Source organism: Ambystoma mexicanum, chromosome 11 (assembly GCF_040938575.1).
Source record: "Ambystoma mexicanum isolate Mex_15411 chromosome 11, UKY_AmexF1_1, whole genome shotgun sequence".
Taxonomy (NCBI): domain Eukaryota; kingdom Metazoa; phylum Chordata; class Amphibia; order Caudata; family Ambystomatidae; genus Ambystoma; species Ambystoma mexicanum.
In genome coordinates, this window is record NC_090934.1 from 98,809,787 (window position 1) to 98,823,368 (window position 13,582).

Here is a 13,582-nt window from a genome sequence, read left to right on the forward strand (position 1 = left end):
AAAGATTCTGGTTTGTACTGGCAAGAGCAAACCTTGGACAGTTCAACTTGTGGGGAATGGTTCTTTTGGGTCCTGCCAGTAGCCTTTTCTTCTATTTCTTACTGTGTAGTTTGGTTTATTTTGCCAGATATTTTTTTCTCTAACAAATACATGTTCTACTCTAAATGGATTGCATTTTGAGTTCAACCTTTCTCTTTAACGGTCCCTTTAATAGTCCTCTAACAAGTACTTTTTGTTAACGGAAACACCATTTCGAGATCTGCACCAGAGTACACTGCCCCTCGTTTTCATTGAGGCCCTCTTTACATAGACCAACTAGGCTGGGCTGTTTGTCTCTTTGGAAGGTATCCAGGGGTTGCAGGTGTTTTGCTGAAGAGGGTGGCAGTTCAGATAACAGTTCAAGCAGACGACTTGCAAAACGCCCAAGGACAGCAGCCATGGCGACTACCATAAATTGCGCCCCTAGTACAAAGACTAAGTGGAGCAGTGAACAAACCCGGGCCATGGGTCTGCAAGCACAGAGCAAGGTGACAGCCAAGAAAAGGCCCCAGGCAGACCTCGGTTGGAGAGGCGCTAATACGGTAAACTGTGTTCCCGAGCCTGCCTAATCCAAAGCTCTAGCTCAGGATGGCAACTGTTGTCGCAGAGAGGCTTGGTTGCTTAATGGCCAGACAACCAGGGCTTTTGGGTGGTTTCTGACAAGGTTGTACCTTAAAACAGTGGGGAACCAACAGAAGAACGATAAGTTAAATAAAACAAAGATCCATCAACTGGTAAGTATAATACTTTTTATTTGCAGTGGCCCACTTATAAACAAACAGCGAGGTAAATTACCAGCACAAAACATTTACACAAAGTAAAAGTTTTTGCATTTCAGGAGCATGCCACACTTGGTATAAAATTAACCTACCGGAACATAATTTTAGATGAGTCGTTTATCACAATTTACAGAACCTGTTTACACAGCCTAGATAAAACAATGTACGCACAGGCAAGTACCGTTTTACTTCTAGTAATAACTTGCAAGATAAGTAACCTACAAAAATACAAGTATGTTGAGAAGATAGTCTTGTTTTAATTGGCTCCTTTAAGGCCTATCCTCCTGACATTTAAAGCCTGAAGATTCAAGCAAGTTTGAACTGGACTGCTGTCTACAATGATCTGGTGGGAGCGCAGCTTTTTGTCGAGCTACAGCAAATACATTTATTTTGTAAAGACTTTGAACTTCGGTTTTAATCTGAGAAAGCGGCGCATTGGAAAGCGTACTGTCTTTATGCACGGAGTAGTAACGTAGAATAAAAAAACGAACAGTTCACTTTGACTTTGGAAAACATTTGCCTTACACGACCTTCGCGCATTGCAATTTGAACAGTTTGAGCAGTGTTACACTGAGGCTGCGATCGGCGCTTGTGAAAAAACAAGGTTACTATGAGGAAAAGCCTTCGCTATGCAGAGGTTTTCTGTTGGGACACGATTTTTCACGTGTTGTCAATTTTATTATTTTGTGCTCCAGAGGCTATGCGCCAGTAAATTTAAGGGGAGAAATGACTTTCTTGCATGGGACGACCATACACGAGCGAGGAAAGGGGACTATGGGCTAGGAGTAAGTTGGTCACTGCAGTGAGTAACAATTATTGCCACTGCACAGAAACTTCCAAGATACCAAGTGGGAAATGCTCTTTCAGTTCAACATACTATTCGGCATAGCCTCAGCACCAAGAGTGTTTACCAAAGTTCTAGCAGTGGCAACGGCCTACCTTGGCAGCACGTCGATTGCATTTTATTCTTATCTAGACTGGCTATGGCTAATTACATGAGACACCTCGTGCGTCTCAAGAACACACAAACCATCAACCTACTGTTTCAGCTATGTTTCTCCAACGAGGGAAAAAAATCATGTCTTGTGCAAAGTCCATTTTTGAGAGATTCAATTCAGAGTCCTGTCGTCCCCCTCCGAGAGGGTCCAAAACCTGCTATTTCACAATTTCTAACTGGTCGTCCGATAACCTGACGCAATGCCACGTGCCTGTTTGGAATGTCCTAGTGCTTCACGCCTGCCTGCACGTGCTTCCGAATGTGAGAGTGGCTCACTAGACGATTGTCTCAGGCAAACGGTCAGTGGGACGATCTAGTGGTTGTCTCGCAGTCTAGTTGTCTTTGCAGTGGTGGGCAAGGGAGAACCTTCTCAAAGGGAAATCATTCACTACACAGGCAATAGAGGCCACTCTTAACAGATTCTTACCTGTCTGGGTGAGGGAGCAATTAGCTCTAGCACACAGCATGTGGGCTCACACTAGAGGACAAGCGCATCAACCTGTCTGAGCTTCTCGCAGTGTTCAAAGTTCTTAAACCCTTCAAGTCCAGTTTCAAGGGGAAACAGTTCTAGTCCTAACCCAGCACTACAGGCATGTTTTTTATGAACAAACAGGGCATGACGCTCTCCAGCTCTGTCTATACTATCCTAGAACATATGGAATTGGGCACAGTAACACATTCTTTTTGTCCCAACATATTCCGGGCAACACAATTTGTCCTCCGCAGAAACTTACAACTTCCCATAGAGCATGAATGGCGGTTGTACACCAATGTTTTACAGTCTTAACAGAATGGGGCCACATATCTTTTGCTTTCGTCCTGGCTCTCACTCCTTACCAACGGGTTGGGTATGTCTACATCCGCAGGCGGGCTGCAAAAGATAGCTGCTCTCACTTTAAGAAATTTGAAGGTGTAGGGCATGGGTGCACAACATACGGCCTGCGTGCCAGTTGCGGCCCGCCATGCCGTTTTGTCCGGCCCGCCAGCAACAAAGACTTTCCTAATGGAGGGCGGCCCGCAAGCAGCATCGGCTGCCCTCCATTAGGAAAGTCTTTGTTGTCTTCCCGGCCGGACAAAACACTGGCCCTCATTGGTTCAGTGCACACGAACCACGCAGCTCCTACAAGCCATGTAGTGCGTGTGTGCTGCACCAATGGAGTGCCAGCACTACGGCTGGCGTGGCCAGTAAGGCTTGATGCCGGATGGCATTTCAGCCTTGTCACGCCCACGCCAGCCATAGTGCCAGAAGCCTCGCCAGCGTTCCAGCACGTCTGGGTAAGTACATGCTGAGGGGGAGGGGGGGCTGTATGTTTGTGTCTGTCCCAGGTCCGTCCAGACTGTGGATTTTGTTTTTGTATGTATGTTGAGATGCAGAGGTTGTGTCGGGTGTGTTTATTTGTATGTCTGCAGTGTGTTGAGATGCGGAGGGGGGGGGTGTGTCGGGTCTGCCTGAATGGTGGTTGTTGTGTGCACGTTCAGTGTATGTTGAGATGTGGGGGTGTCTGGGTCTGTATGCATGCATGCTTGTGAGTTTGTTTGGTGAGTTGGGGGTGGGGGGGGTTCAGGTTTGTATGGTGAGTTGGGGGTGCGGTCTGTATAGATGCATAGTGTATGCTTGTGGTTGTGTGCTGAGTTGGGGTGGGGGGGGGTTTGGGTCTGTATGGGTGCATGGTGTATGCTTGTGGGTTTGTGCTGAGTTGGGGGGGGGGTTCGGGTCTGTATGGGTGCATGGTGTATGCTTGTGGGTTTGTGTGCGGAGGTGGGGGGGGGTTCGGGTCTATGGGTGCATGGGGTATGGTTGTGGGTTTGTGTGCTGAGGTGGGGGTTTTGGGTCTGTATGGGTGCATGGTGTATGCTTGTTTGTATGCAGGGGTCGGGGTCTGTATGAGTATGTATGGATGGTGCCTACTTGGTGGCATGGGGCATAGTGTTTGCATGAGGGGTGGGTGTCTTGGGGCATAGTGTTAGCATGAGGTGTGGGTGCCTTGGGGCATAGTGTTTAATAAAAATTGGGGGTTGAAAAAGCCTCCTGCCACGCCACGTCCTACCGCCCCACCCACATTTACTTTTCGGCCCACTATAGCCCTCATGTAAGGTACTTTCGGCCCTCTGTCAAAATTAGTTGTGCACCCCTGGTGTAGTCTACATCACGCGACCGTCCACCTGGCTCACACCTTACCTTTACGTCACCAACGTTCCACACCCAGTTCCTGTTTTTCCTCCTGCTGCGACACGCCCAAAAAGGAGGGTTACTTTTGCTGTCCATCTTTTTTCCTTAGTAATTGGTCATTCATTTTAATTTTTTTCGTGGTGCTGCCCTCTGGCGCATGCCGTATACAACAGGATTCAAACTGACGTTTTCAGAAGCATTTCTCTGCAGCTAATCCCATCATGCCTGCGTCCGGGTATACATCGGTGTATACCTGCCTTCTGCTGCAGGATTCACCAGAGGTCTCTGCGGACTAGTCTTCTCTCCATGTCAGTTGGGACCGGTAACGAAGACTTGGTACGGAACAGGAGGGAGGCAGTACCTTCAGGTGAGGTATGTTTCAGCACCAGCCTTGGGTACCCATGGGAAGACCGCCTCCACAGTTCCGTGGTCTTCATTGCACCGTTTGGGCATTTTCACCTGATAGTACCTCTGTTTGGGGAAAACACTTGTACCTCCAGGTGGGAAAGGATCTGAAAACAGATTTGTTTACACCGGACAATCATTAGGGTAACGGGGGCGGGGGGAGCCCTCTTCTGCCTCAGCAATCCGAACAGGCAAGGGTTCCTTTGTAGAGGCGCATGCCTCCGGTTGTCTCGGTTCCTTCCGATTCCCCTGTATCTGCTCCAGCAATGGCAGGCAGTGCATGTAAAGTTCCAGTACCGAAAGATGACATCTGTTACTGCAGTTGAGTCCTCAAGCTCCTCTGTACTGAAGAAGGCACACGTCCTCTCACAAGAGTCATAAACATTTTAACTAGAGCGCTAGCCCGGTACAGACTTCTCCAAAGAAGCGCATGCGGAAAGTCACCCGTTGTCTTTATCTGATTTGATACCAGAGAGTCAAAGAATTCCATTCTGGTTTCTGAAGACTTTGCTTCTTCAAAATGTTTTACAGTTCCTTCGGAACAATTAGTACTCCTGTGAGGGAATTCTCCAATTTTGCCACAATGTTCTTCTCAGCTTGAGGACAATTTGTCTCAACCAACTTAAGTCCCAGCATCTCAATCGGGATCATAGCTGATTTAAACTAATATTCAAGTGCCTAAACCAGTGGTTTTTAACATTAATAATCTAATCAATCAGTCTATCAGGGGTGACTCTTCTACATCTCCTTTATAGGTTACAAGAGCACCAACCTAATCCTCCACAAATGGCAAATGATGTAACCAATATGGTTCTAAAAACCATGCTCACTGAGCCTTAGAAGTTCCGGCTCAACGCATTAGAGACAAAATGTCTCCTAATACCTCCTCAGGTAAGATCCAACACCTGTGCCAATTGCTGTCAGTCGAGAATGAAGATACTGCGCCTCCGTCCAAGAAACAAAGTTTCCAAAGATGATGACACTGACGACAACACTGCTACAATCTCATGAAACACCTTAGATGGTTAAGGAGCAAAGGTCATGCAGGCTTTGGAAATCGTTCGTAAGGATATGCCTGAAACGGCTGGTGTTTTTGGCAAACTGCCTTCTCGGTAGTATAAAAATCCTCCCTCTGTCCTAGAAGCCAGCATTGGCATGCTGGGGAAAAACTCATTCGGATCCTCGCATATCAAAAGCTTTAGACACCAAATGTAAAGTGCCTAAGGAAGAGCCTTTCATACTTGAGGGAAATCTCAAACACAATCTGGCATTCTCAGCTGCCTTGGGCACCAAAGTCGAAGGTCTTTCTCCATCTTTGGTACTAGATGAGAATGCTAAGGCCTGGTAAGCACAAGGTAAAGGCTTACACTACCCTGCAACTTGAGCAAGTAAATACTGTTACAGGTTTAGCAGGATTTAATATCCCTAATTGTGAGAACCTGGAGCGCTTTACTGATCTGCTCTCAGGAGGCAGCTTGAGTTTTCCTTTTGGATTTCAGAAGGTAAGGAGGCGGCTATCTAACAGCTTCAAGTTAAGGACCTTTCTGATGCACTGATACAACGGCAAGAGCAGTCATTAATAATTTAGCATTTATATAGCGCTACGAACCCTCAGGTATTTGAGCGCTGCTCATTACCCACAGGGTGTGGTGCTAATTTATTGATAATTGGAAGGGTGAAAGGCTGAGTTTGGCCCTGCAACTAATGCAGTCTGCATGCATAGACTTGCCTACTTATCAGCCTTTTCACTACTCCAGGATATTCAAGAGAAAGTTCTCAGCCTTCCATTTGACAGCAAAACACTTTTTGATCCTGCCACTGAGGTCCTTCAAAAATGTAAAGCCAGCGTCACTGCTGCTTAAACTTAGCTCAATTTCAGATTAACAACTGGATCTCCAATACTTTATATTTTTCAAACCATGTCCCCGAGGGAATAGTGGTCTTTCTATATACACAAGATCCTATTACTCTTCGAAGAAGAGAAGGTATAGACCTTAATCAAAGTCTGAGCCCTCCACTGCTTCCAATTATTCGCAAGATCAAAAGCCTCCCAGGGATTTACATACCTTCAGCTCCAATTATTGAGCATACATCCCCGGTAGCAGGAAGGATTGCCAACTTTCTTTCTCATTGGGAGAAAATCACTCGAGGAATGGGTTTCGAATATTCGATAGTTACTTCTTGCACTTCCTGCTATGCTCCCATCCTCCACCAAAGTTCCAAAAATCATCCCTGGAGCTCATGGTAGAGATCCAAAAACGTCCATCCTTCGGAGCGATAGAATTGGTTCATCTGGAGGAATTAGGTCGGAGTTTTGTTCCTGCTACTTTATAATCCTGAAAGACTGTCTGGGTTTGGCCAATTCTAGATCTCAACCAGTTTCTGTTAATCAAAACCTTCCACATGGTTACCATGCCTCCAGATTCTAACCTCTCTCCAATTTACCAATTGGATGGCATCTATAGATCTAAAAAATGCTTATTTTCACATTTCCATCTTCAAAGATCACCGCAATTCCATTACTAGTTCACATGCCTGCCCTTTGGATTCAATTCTGCACCCACAGTATTCCCAGAATTTTTTTGAACAGTGGCTGCTCTCCTTTAGTTGAGGACAGTACATCTATATCCATACCTAGATGACTGGCTTCTGAAGGCCCAGTGTCCGGAGGAATTGCAATGAAAGATGCAAGTAACACGCCACTCTTTTCAACCTGGGGTTTTCTATAAATGTGACACAATGCATATTATGTGACACAATACATACGTATTCCTTCGCATAGGATTACATTTATAGGGGCAGTATTAGATACTACTCTACAGAAAGCCTTCCCCTCCACCCAAAAGGGTGGTAGCAATGAGTTCCATGCGGTTTCAAAGACTCTTGGGGCTATAAATCTAGTTCCCTTTGCAAGGCTTCATTTGAGAACACTCAGTTGCATCTTGGTGCAACTGGAACCAACTACATTCTCAAATAGATTCAAAGTCCAAAACCATTTCAGGACTCGCTAACATGGTGGTACTCCCCAGAAAACCTGTTAATCAGTGTCTCTTTTTCAGCCTTCCCTTCACCAAATAATTATTACAACACATCAGAATACAGTTGGGGAGCCCATTGACAAAGTCTAACGGCACATGGCTTTTGGTCTTTTAAAAAAAAAAGGGGACCGCATGAATGTCCTGTAACTAAGACATATATTTGCTCTAAAATCTCTTCCCTCCCTCCCTCCCTTCAAGGAAAGGTGGTGAAAATGATCAGACAATTTCACTGTAATGTTCTATGTCAACAAGCAGGGGGGTACTCGTTCCCTTCCCCTGTCTCTCCTTGCAGAGGAGATTTGGTATTGGGCTATTCAGAATCCTATTTTCTTGTTGGCGGCCCATCTGAAGGGAAAGAACATCCTAGTAGACATTCTAAGCTGGTTTGTCTGCCCCGCATGAGTGGGAACTGAAACAGTCATACTCCTATGTCCCGTCCCCTTTCCTCCATACTTTTGGGACATTCTGTCCAGTGGTACGTGACCAAAGCACTTTTGTAAAAAAGCATCAAATTGAAAAATGTCTTTTTTTTTTTTTGAGGGGTATCACACGTGGCCGTATCACCGCCCTCCTGAACTCTGCCCCGCGCATCGCCCTTCAGCCCTTTTATCCGCGTGGCCGGGGCTGGATGCACTTGCATCACTGGAAAGACATTTTTCTTTCTGTTGTCCTTCTCTCTTGCTCCAGTTCTGCGGTCGCCTAGTCCTCGGTCTATGCCGGATCTTTTGGGATTTGTATCTTGTTCCACTTGCGAATGTAGTTTCGCTAGGGCAGAACCTCATTCTCTGGAGTGTCTGCGACCGGATCACTATTGGGACTCTTGTTTCTACTGCGACTCCCTTTCGGTCCGGGCACTTCAGCGTCTTCATCGGTGGGAGGAAGTCTGCCACCGCGTTCCTCCACCGCATTTATAACTCTATCGACACACGCCCGGTAAGTTCCTTACTTTTCAGGGCACTACGGGCGGGGAACTTCTTCCCTGGATCTTCCAGGTCCAGGAGGGGCTTCAAGAGCTCTGCTACCAGGGTTTCCCCTGAGGTAGGCAAAATGGGCATACCAGGGTTTTCTCCGAGGGTTCCCGCAAGGGTCCTGCCGACACTGTATTACAATCAGGTTTACCAATCGGGTGTTAATAGTCAGCCGAGTTATTCTCAGGCGTTGGGTACCAGAGTTTGCTCTGAGATCTCCTTTTCTGGCGCTTCCCATACAGACACCGGGGTGCACCCTGAGGCCTTTGTTGAGGCTTTCTGCACTGAACCATGTTTCAAGGCCCCCCTCGGGGGAGCTGTTCAGACCGGACTCTGTTCCGAGGTTCCTCTTTTGAGGCTAAGGTCCGTACCGACAGATCTGAGACCTGTCAAGATCTTGTCTGTGAGGTGGATTCCTCAACATTCCCACGCTTGCGGTGATACCGGTTCTATTGAGGGGGCAAAATGAGGTCTCTTGACCGTAACTCCTGTTACTGGCTTTGCCGAGGTTACTCTTGGAGGGTAATTCAAGGGGCAGGATGTCCAGTAAACATCCGAGGTCCCATGGTACCGGCTTTGCCGAGGACCCTTGTGTCAAGGCTAAAGTTTCGATAGTCCCCTGACCAGTCTGTGGAGATGCCTGCCTTAGCCACACGTGACGCAGTTCTCCTCAGATGCTCACAAAATGGCAGGCCTTCCCGTGTGGTTTACGGTGGCCATTTTGGATTCTTCCTTTACACCCACGCTATTGACAATGGGTGCTAGGAACCTTCCTTTGAACTGGTTCCACGGGTCAGTGCCAACCCGTTCTGCCCTTCTAATGACATGGCACGCTCGGATGCCACTACTGCATACGGTCTTGCTTCCTGGCAGCCCTTCGTCAAAGGATGCCTTTTTCGGGGAAGTTTCAGAGACTTGTGCACTCTGACCCCATGAGGCAGTACTTTAAGGGCCTTTCTTGTAGCTGTCACAGCAGGGTTTCCCCCTGAGGTGCCCCAAGGGCCTAACAGGCGTACCAGATTCCTCCAAGGGTTCTGACGGACCTGCCAGTATTGGACATTGTTCCGAGGTTCACCATCACACTGCTAAAGTTAAGCCCAGTTCGGCTGGGTGCTAGGATTCCAGGGTTCACCTTGAGGTCTCAGTTTCTGGAGCTTTCCGCGCTGTAACCAGGTGGAAACCTGAGGTTCCTCTTGTGGAGGCTGTTTTGACAGATCTGAGAGGGTCTTGTCGTGAGGTATTGTCCTCAACCGTCCCATGCTCTGGGTCATGGTGGTACCGGATCTGTCGAGGGGGCAAAGAGGGGGGGGTCACAGACCGCATTACCTCTGGTACCAGCTTGTTGGAGGCTAATTTTGACTGTATTGACGTCGACTAAACATCCAAGACCACCCAGTACCGGCTCTGCCCAGGATCCTTGTAAGGCTAAAGTGTAACTTCAGTCTCCTGAGGAGGCAATTGCCTCAGCTACGCATGTGATGCAGTTCTCTTCCGGTGGCGACAAAATGGCGGCCCAACCTGCGTGGCCTACAGTGGCCATTTTGGATACCTCACACCTACGTTCGCAACGTCTGGTGCTGGGAGCATTCCTTTTGGCAATAGTAACCCGTTCCACCCTTCTTTGAGCGGTGTGCGTGGGCTCTGCTGCCTCATACTGTCTTGCTCCCTCCTGCTTTTGCTCCGCTGATCTATGTGGACCCTCCTGGCGACCCTCCTTGTGTTCGAGGTGGTGGGTCCCTTACAAGCAGTTTCTTTCTCTTCAACACCAAAGCGCTCGGCTGAGGATACGTTTTTTTTTTTGGGGAAGTTTCAGATGCTCATGCACTCTGACCCTATGAGGGCATATTTCAAGCGTCTTTTCACTTCTGTTCCAGCTCTGCCCTGGCTGCTCCAATTTGATTTTTCTTTTAAAACCTGAGGCGATAGGCGTGGAGGACCAGTGTTCTGTTCCCGCCTCGTTAGGATGAGCCTTAAGCGAATGAGGACAGCTATGAGCAGCCCTGCTCGGTGAGAGCATTCCATGACCGGGAGAGGCTTGTGTAGCTCCGTTACCAGGGATTCCCCTGGGGTGCCTCAAGGGCCTAATAGGCACACCAAAGTGTTCTGTGGGTCCTTCAGAGAACCTGCCAAAACCATATGTGGTTCCGAGGCTCACACTTTGGGTGCGAAGGTTCAGCTCGGTTTGTCTTTGGCTCTGGATACTAGGGTTTGCCTTAAGTTCTCCATTTCTGGAGCTTTCCACACTGATGCCATGGTACGCCCAGAGGTCTCAGTTTGTGGTGTTTTTCATGCTGAGCCACGGCTTGAGGCCCCTCTTGAGGAAGCTATATGTCCTGGGTTAAAACCAAAGGTTCCTCGAAAGGACTCTAGGGATCCGCTAAGGCTCCTGTCGGTAGGGTACATTCCTCAACCGTCCCATGGTCACGGTTGTGGTACTGATTCTGTCGAGGTGGCAAACGATCAGCAACAGGCCTTCCAGTACCAGCTCTGCCGCAGTTCCTCCATTGGAGGCTAATTCTTGGTCAGTTCCTAGGATGTCCACTAAACATCCTAGATCTGCCAGCACTGGCTCAGCCGAGGACCCTTGTTTCAAGGCTAAGTGTTTAAGTGCCCTGACTCCCCTGAGGGGACAGTTGTTTCATTTCTCCTATGACGCAGTTTTCTTCATGTTTTGACAAAATAGCGGCCCAACCTCCTTGGTCCACGGCAGCCATTTTGGATACCTCCCTTACACCAACTTTCTTGACGACTGGTGCTGGGAGCGTTCTTTTTGGGGGCTGAGCAGCTTTTCCACGCTATGTGGAAAACAAAGACCAGTTTGTCTGTCTTGGCGACAGCTTCAGCGAACGCCCCTTGTACACCGAGGTCAGGACCCCAGACTCGGTCCTTCTCTCGTAATGGGGGGGGAGAGAGGGGTTTCAGGATCGCCGTGCACGGCGATCTGAAACTCCTGTTGGTAGCCCCACCTTAAGCGGCAGTGGCAAGGTGGTTGGTTTTTCTCTTGGCCATCAGCCTCCTCTACAGGGACCAGTAATCTCCCTTCTGACAAATCGCCAAATGATATATATATTTTTTTTGTCGGTCACTCTACACTTCGATGGGAGGACGAATCTCGTCTAATCTGGAGGCGTGGCAAACCATCACCGAAGACTGGTGGTGGTTGTCCATCGTTCAGGCGGGTTTTCGCCTGCCCTTTCCCCTACCCCACCCTTCAAACCTCTCTTCCAACAGATCGTGATGCCCTCCCTCCCTCAGAGCAGAGGTACAGAAACTTCTATACCTCAGAGCGGTGGAACCTGTTCCCCTCATGGAGCAAGGGAGGTCTGGCTGGCCGGCACACTATCTTCAATCTTTCCAGGAGAAATTCAAGTTGATCATGCCCTGCCAAATAAAGTCCTTTCTACGGAAGGGCGATTGGCCCAGTCTAGTCTGGTGGTCTTCCAGGATGTGTAAATGCACATTCTGACCTGGAGCCAGCATATGAAATATCTGCGGTTCTCCGTGGGAGAAGAACACTTCAGATTCGGATCTGTACTTTGTTTGGGCTCAGCGACGCACATGAGTGGGCCCTGCAGCGGTCTCCCAATACTGGATCTTCCAAGATTCCCCATTTGGGGCTAGGACTGATCCCAGTTCTGCTGTGGCTTTGGATACCAAGGTTCGCCCTGAGGCTTCTCCATCTTGAGCTAACTGTACTGAGTCTTGGCTCAAGGCCCCTCTCGAGGTGGCTATAAGACCAGGGTTAGACCTGAGGTTCCCCTGCCTGTGGCTAAATCGGTCACCAACAGAATAGTCCCTCATCGAGGGTCCTGGCTGTAAGGTATAGCCCTAAGCCTTTTCACGCGTGTGGCCGTGTTGATAACCGTTCTGTTGAGGGGGTGAAAGAAGCCAGTCACGTACCACAGACCTTCCAGTACCAGCTCTGCCGACGATCCTCCACTAGAGGCTAATTCTGGGGAAGCCCCTGACGTGTCGAGTAAACGCCCTAAATCTGCTGGTACCGGTTCTGCCGAGCTTTCTTGTTTCAAGGCTACGATGGCACGCAGGGCCCCTGACTCCCTTGCGGAAACTATTGATCCACTTGCTCCTGTGACGCAATTCGCCCCTGGTGTGCGATAATGGCGGCCCAACCTCTGCGTGCCATGGTGGCTGTTAGGGAGAATTCTCAAAAATGTGTTAATTCCCTTCACCTTAGAGACCCCCCAGTTACTTTGCTGGAATTTAAGGACTTCATTTTTTACCTGGAAAGAGTGAGCCTCTTTTCCCCCACTCTTTCTTGTATTTTGATGTGTTTTACTCATGTTCTTTGATTATGGAGTTTTAGATAACACATCGGAAGATGCCTATGGAGTTACTGCACCCTCAGTGCAGTAACACAAGGATGTCTTTTAGACTTCCAAAAGGTTTAAACACCTTCTCTGGGATGAACTACTGTTCCCCAGAGAATGTAAAGTGAAATTGACTTTACTAGTCTTTCCAAATTTCTAGACCCAACACACCCTACCTTACAATAGAGGGCTGGAGGGGTACATAGTATCCCCTGGGTCTAAATACTCAGCAGTCAAATGCTACCCTTTCCTATCGAAATGGGTGGTGGTAGTGGTTTTACAATGAACTACCATGATTTTTCCCGACCGCGAACACCAGTAGCTAAAAATCGTGGGAGCCCTGTTTTTCAAGATGGCGCCTTAAGCCCCTTTGTTTAAACGGGTCCTGGTCTTTTTGGAAAGGTCTTTCTAGAGTTTGTCTCTGCGCGCCAAACCAAGTTTGGTATCTTTATTTCTATGCCTTTGGCGGGCTTTAGGACTGAAGACCGCCTCTGGCGTCTGAGTGTCTGGGGTGGGCAGGAAGTGAGGGAGGTTCCCGAAACTACCTGTGCTTTGTCTCCTAGGAGACCCAAATGCACTCTGGTGTGATTGGCTGGCTGACTGTCCGGCAAGGACAGTCACCCTGCTGGGTGAGTGGCAGCTAAGCTGGAATGGAAGGGAGAAAACTGTTTAAAAGGAGAGTCTCTTGGACTGGAACGCAGTTGACCACTGGAATGAAAGAACCGAAGACTAGCTGGAAGAGGACAGCTGCTGCAACTCCTGGACCATTGGTTTGCCCGGTGAAGCCCTGCTGCAGGTCCGATTTGCCAAGTTCATCTAGACAGCGTAGCCCCTTCAAGGCTTTGAGTTGGTAGGACC

General features: G+C 48.4%; 1 protein-coding gene across 3 annotated transcripts in view; it reads left to right on the forward strand.

Annotated features, from left to right (window-relative positions):
- Nucleotides 1-13,582, forward strand: part of THRAP3 (thyroid hormone receptor associated protein 3) — a 422,162-nt gene that overhangs the window by 241,489 nt on the left and 167,091 nt on the right. The gene's annotated exons all lie outside the window — the stretch shown is intronic.